This window comes from Pristiophorus japonicus, unplaced genomic scaffold, assembly GCF_044704955.1.
Source record: "Pristiophorus japonicus isolate sPriJap1 unplaced genomic scaffold, sPriJap1.hap1 HAP1_SCAFFOLD_136, whole genome shotgun sequence".
In the NCBI taxonomy this organism is placed as follows: Eukaryota; Metazoa; Chordata; class Chondrichthyes; family Pristiophoridae; genus Pristiophorus; species Pristiophorus japonicus.
In genome coordinates this window covers 142,585-148,584 of record NW_027251029.1, presented here as the reverse complement: position 1 = coordinate 148,584, position 6,000 = coordinate 142,585, and positions in this window count along the sequence as shown.

Genomic DNA, 6,000 nt, shown 5'->3' with positions numbered 1-6,000 from the left:
CCCTTTTGAATATATTTAGTGAATTGGCCTCAACTACTTTCTGTGGTAGAGAATTCCACAGGTTCACCACTCTCTGGGTGAAGAAGTATCTCCTCATCTCGGTCCTAAATGGCTTACCCCTTATCCTTAGACTGTGACCCCTGATTCTGGACTTCCCCAACATTGGGAACATTCTTACTGCATCCAACTTGTCAAAACCCATCAGAATTTTAAACGTTTCTATGAGGTCCCCTCTCATCCTTCTAAACTCCACTGAATACAAGCCCAGTTGATCCAGTCTTTCTTGATAGGTCAGTCCCACCATCCCGGGAATCAGTCTGGTGAACCTTCGCTGCACTCCCTCAATAGCAAAAGTGTCCTTCCTCAAGTTAGGAGACCAAAACTGTACACAATACTCCAGGTATGGCCTCACCAAGGCCCTGTACAACTGTAGCAACACCTCCCTGCCCCTGTACTCAAATACCCTCGCTCTGAAGGCCAACATGCCATTTGCTTTCTTAACCGCCTGCTGTACCTGCATGCCAACCTTCAATGACTGATGTACCATGACACCCAGGTCTCGTTGCACCGCCCCTTTTCCTAATCTGTCACCATTCAGATAATAGTCTGTCTCTCTGTTTTTACCACCAAAGTGGATAACCTCACATTTATCCACATTATCCTTCATCTGCCATGCATTTGCCCACTCAAGAGTGGAACTGTCCCTTTAATTGTGATGGGTTGCCGGTCTCCTTTTAGAGGGTCTTGCAAACTTTACCCCAATCCGGTTCGCCGCTCGGCATCACGTGTTGCTCCCTTTTGGTCTGGCTGCCGCCATCTTGACTTCAGGCGCTTCACCTCGTGGTTTGGACGCCATCTTCTTTCTCTCCATGGGGTAGGCTGCGGTGATTCTTTTCTCCCCAGGTTCTGCCACGGAAGCCGGGAAGTTACCTTCTGCGTGAATTTTCTTCTCTGGAGTCCTGCCACTGGAGCCTGGAAGGTGAGGTCTGGTAGTTTGGGCTGGATCATCTCGCCGTTGGGTTGAGCGGTCTGTGTCGTCGCCTCACAGTCGAGTTGGGCGGTTGGTTTTTCAGGTGTTGTGCTGGATCCAACTTCGGGGCCATGGAGGACGTCGATCGCTGGAGGTTGGATCTTTTCCCAGCTCCAAGTGATCTTTTTCATCCACCTTCTTCCTAATAGCTTTGGACCATCCCCAGCAATGATCCACAAAGGTAACCTGTGCATCTCGCCGCCATGGGACACCTGGACATCCACGCTGCCAACGACTGGGATGTATCGTTTGTGTAGGTGAGCAGTTTCACTTCGATCGGGATCATTTTAGGTCGTTCGATTGGATTGTCCCCGAGTTTCTCAAAGGCTGCCTGATTCATCAGTGACTGGCTCGTCCCTGTGTCCACCTCCATCGTGACTGGAACATAGTTGACTTCAACTTCCATTTTCACCGGGGAACTCTCGGTGGTGCAGGTAAACACTCCGTACACCTCATCGTCGCTGGACTCCGGATGATTGGCCAACTCTTCATCGACTCGGTGAGTACGATTTCTCTTGCCTATTCGCTGGAGGTGGCCCTTCATGTTACAGCCTTTGCAAGTATAGTCTTTATAGCGGCACTGGTGGGCCCTGTGATTTCCTCCACAGCGCCAGCATGGGGTTGGCCGGTTGGCCCGTTGGCCCCAAGTGGTGGACTCAGGATTGCGGGACTCAGGGTTCTCTTCTCTCTTCCCTGAGAGAGACTGCTAGCAGCAGCCCTGCCTCTAAAAGGCACCAGTCGGTTCACAGTACTTGCCGGGTTAGACTCCTGGGGGTGAGACATCCACTTGGAGATGCAGGCCGAGATCATGAATGCCTGGCTCACGTTAATTGCCTTCTGTAGGGTGACCGTGGTGTCCGCAGAGAGCAGCCTGTGGAGAAGGCCCTCGTGGCCGATTCCAATAACAAAGATGTCCCTTAGTGCTTTGGTGAGGTGATCTCTAAAATCACATGGTGCAGCCAATCGTCTCAGGTCTGCAGCATATTTTGCGATTTCTTGGCCTTCAGGCCACCGGTGGGGAGAGAACCGGTGTCTGGCTGTGAGGATGCTCTCTTTAGGTTTGAGCTGTTCCTGTACCAGCATTATGAGCTCCACCTATGTTGTTGTCTTCTCTGGGGCTAGCATGTCCCTGACAAGGCCATAGACGGTGGGCCCACAACTGCTGAGCAGGATAGCTCAGCGCTTATCAGCCAGCGAGGTCGGGTCGTCTCCCGCCAGGTCGTTCGCAATAAAGAAGTGTTCGAGCCTTTCCACAAAGGCCTCCCAATCTTCCCCATCGGCGAATTGTTCAAACGTGCCAAGGTTCGCCATTGTCGCGTGGAAATTCGTATTCTCATCACCAGTTATTGTGTCTGTAAGCACTCTAGTAATGACTCCATGAGGTAAGGTATTGTACTTGAACTGTGGTGACCTTAGTCCATTAGTCAGGGAAAGCATTTTTACAGAGCAAGTTGTCAAAAATAATTCAAGTCTGTGAGAGACTGTGACAATAATTGTTTCAATCATCATTAATCCACCCACATGTGTTGCACACTGAAGGAAATACAAATATGTTTGCTGAGCGACGGCCGAATTTTAATAACTTTTTATACAACTGTAGAATCAGCAGAAAAACAGGTTATACGGCCCATAATCCCTAATATATAGCCCATAGTACAAGAGTAAGGAAATCTTGCTACAATAGTACAGGGCCTTGGTGAGACCACACCTGGAGTACTGCGCACAATTTTGGTCTCCTTATCTGAGGAAGGATACACTTGCCTTGGAGGTGGTACAACAGAGGTTCGCCAGATTGATTCCTGGGATGAGAGGACTGTCCTATGGTGAGAGATTGTGTCGAATATGTCGATACTCTCTGGAGTTAAGAAGAATGAGAGGTGATCTCATTGAAACGGACAATATTTTGAAGGGGATTGACAGGGTAGATGTTGAGAAGCCCGGCTAGCTCAGTCGGTGGAGCATGAGTCTCATGATCTCAGGGTCGTGGGTTCGAGTTGGGCGAATTATTTTCCTTAAACTTTATGTTGCTTTCACGGGAAAACATCTTTCATGAACCCATGATCTTCTTTGCACAATAAAAGGAATGCGAACTGAGGGAGAGTTGATAATTTAATCATTTGTTCTGTGATCTGCATAAGAACACAAGAACCAGGAGCAGGAGTCTACCATTTGGCCCTTCGAGCCTGCCTTCTTTTGCACCCAAACAAATTATAACCGTGTTTTTAAATTAGCAGTGCGAGATATTTAGAGGGCACCTTCACAAACCAGAATCGATCCCAGGTGGCTGTCGCGAAAGGAACGTGCTACAGCCACCTGGGATTGATTCCTGGTTTGTGAAGTAAATTTCATATCACCGTTTGTAATTGAAGTGGAGTAATTTTATGAAGTTAGATGGATGTCCCAAAGAAATGTATAAGTTTGTGCAATTGCAGAACTTGTGACCTGACAGTAGCCAGGAGACGGTCTGCTACAAGTTACACTAGGAAGAAACTGGACCTCTGAGAGTCCATTCCTAACGGTTCTAGTCCAACCCAGGAATGGCCAATAAATCAAGTAATCTCGAGTGGGGACAAGAAGGGTCCCTTTCCCGCCACCTGGCGGAAAAACAAAAGAAACTAATTGAGAAGATAATTGAGTGGATGGAACCCCCAGGACCCGCCAGCAAATCAATGGGAATGGTGGGAGAAGGAAAGGAAAGATAAAGATGAGAAAGCCGTGGTCTTGATTCTTCATGCCCACATAAAATTAACAGATGAGGTTCATCAATATGTAAGAAATAAAAAAACCTGATAGTGATGATCTGAAGTGAAGTATGGATCCAAGAATAGAGCCAGCCAAACAATAAACTTTGCTGAATGAAAAGAGACTTTTGTGAACGTCTGTCTAGGAATGAGATAAAGAATGGAGAAGGGAAGCTGTAATGTCTTTAAAAAAAGCCTGTGTCTCTGGAGGCTGCAGGCTGGGGAAGTACACTCCCATTTTTCATTTGTGTAAAACCTTGACGCGAAAGCTTTTAGCTCAGGAAAGAGATTTTTAAATTACAGATTGGCAGTACAATACTTGAATTGTGATTTTGAGATATTTCAGGTGATTCTCATTGATAAACATTTTGGTTGTATAGGAAAATCTTGGGTTTGGAAGCCTTTTTAATAAAAGTACACATAGTGCGTCAGGAACTGAAGCTTAAAAAAGATGTAATTTATGAGATATAGTACCACAAAATTGAAGTTACAGAGCAAAAGATTAGAGTTTTTGATCAGCTTCTAAAACGGAAGATAGGCAAAAAAATCCAGTAATACCATATTTGACATTTTGTAATTCAACAATAAATACAAATTCTACAAAAGAGGAGCAGAAATTAGGATGGGAACAGTGAAGAGTTAATTTTGTTGTGAAGGTTTCAAGTACCATTGGTAAAGAAAAGGCACAACAAAATGCGATACATTTAAAACAAAAAGTTAAAACTGATCTCTTTTAAAAAATAAAACTAAAAAGTTTGGAAAAAAAGACGTAACGTACTAAATAAGTGCTGAAAAAAAAAGTGTTTGCGATGGAAAAAGAAATAAAAGGGGTCAGAGGGTCTAGTAAGGAGGAGGAACTGAGGGAAATCCTTATTAGTCGGGAAATTGTGTTGGGGAAATTGATGGGATTGAAGATCCATAAATCCCCAGGGTCTGATGGACTGCATCCCAGAGTACTTCAGGAGGTGGCCTTGAAAATAGCAGATGCATTGACAGTCATTTTCCAACATTCCATTGACTCTGGATCAGTTCCTATCGAGTGGAGTGTAGCCAATGTAACCCCACTTTTTAAAAAAGGAGGGAGAGAGAAAACAGGGAATTATAGACTGGTCAGCCTGACCTCAATAGTGGATAAAATGATTGAATCAATTATTAAGGATGTCATAGCAGCGCATTTGGAAAGAGGTGACATAATAGGTCCAAGTCAGCATGGATTTGTGAAAGGGAAATCATGCTTGACAAATCTTCTGGAATTTTTTTAGGATGTTTCCAGTAGAGTGGACAAGGGTGAACCAGGTTATGTGATATATTTGGACTTTCAGAAGGCTTCCGACAAGGTCCCACACAAGAGATTAATGTGCAAAGTTAAAGCACATGGGATTGGGTGTAGTGTGCTGACATGAATTGAGAACTGGTTGTCAGACAGGAAGCAAAGAGTAGGAGTAAATGGGCACTTTTCAGAATGGCAGGCAGTGACTAGTCGGGTACCTCAAGGTTCTGTGCTGGGGCACCAGCTGTTTACACTATACATTAATGATTTAGACGAGGGGATTAAATGTAGTATCTCCAAATTTGCGGATGACACTAAGTTGGGTGGCAGTGTGAGCTGCGAGGAGGATGCTATGAGGCTGCAGAGTGACTTGGATAGGTTAGGTGAGTGGGCAAATGCATGGCAGATGAAGTATAATGTGGATAAATGTGAGGTTATCCACTTTGGTGGTAAAAACAGAGACAGACTATTATCTGAATGGTGACAGATTAGGAAAAGGAGAGGTGCAACGAGATCTGGGTGTCATGGTACATCAGTCATTGAAGGTTGGCATGCAGGTACAGCAGGTGGTTAAGAAAGCAAATGGAATGTTGGCCTTCATAGCGAGGGGATTTGAGTACAGGGCAGGGAGGTGTTGCTGCAGTTGTACAGGGCCTTGGTAAGGCCACACCTGGAGTATTGTGTACAGTTTTGGTCTCCTAACTTGAAGAAGGACATTCTTGCTATTGAGGGAGTGCAGCGAAGGTTCACCAGACTGATTCCCGGGATGGCGGGACTGACCTATCAAGAAAGACTGGATCAACTGGACTTGTATTCACTGGAGTTCAGAAGAATGAGAGGGGACCTCATAGAAACGTTTAAAATTCTGACGGGTTTAGACAGGTTAGATGCAGGAAGAATGTTCCCAATGTTGGGGATGTCCAGAACCAGGGGTCACAGTCTAAGGATAAGGGGTAAGC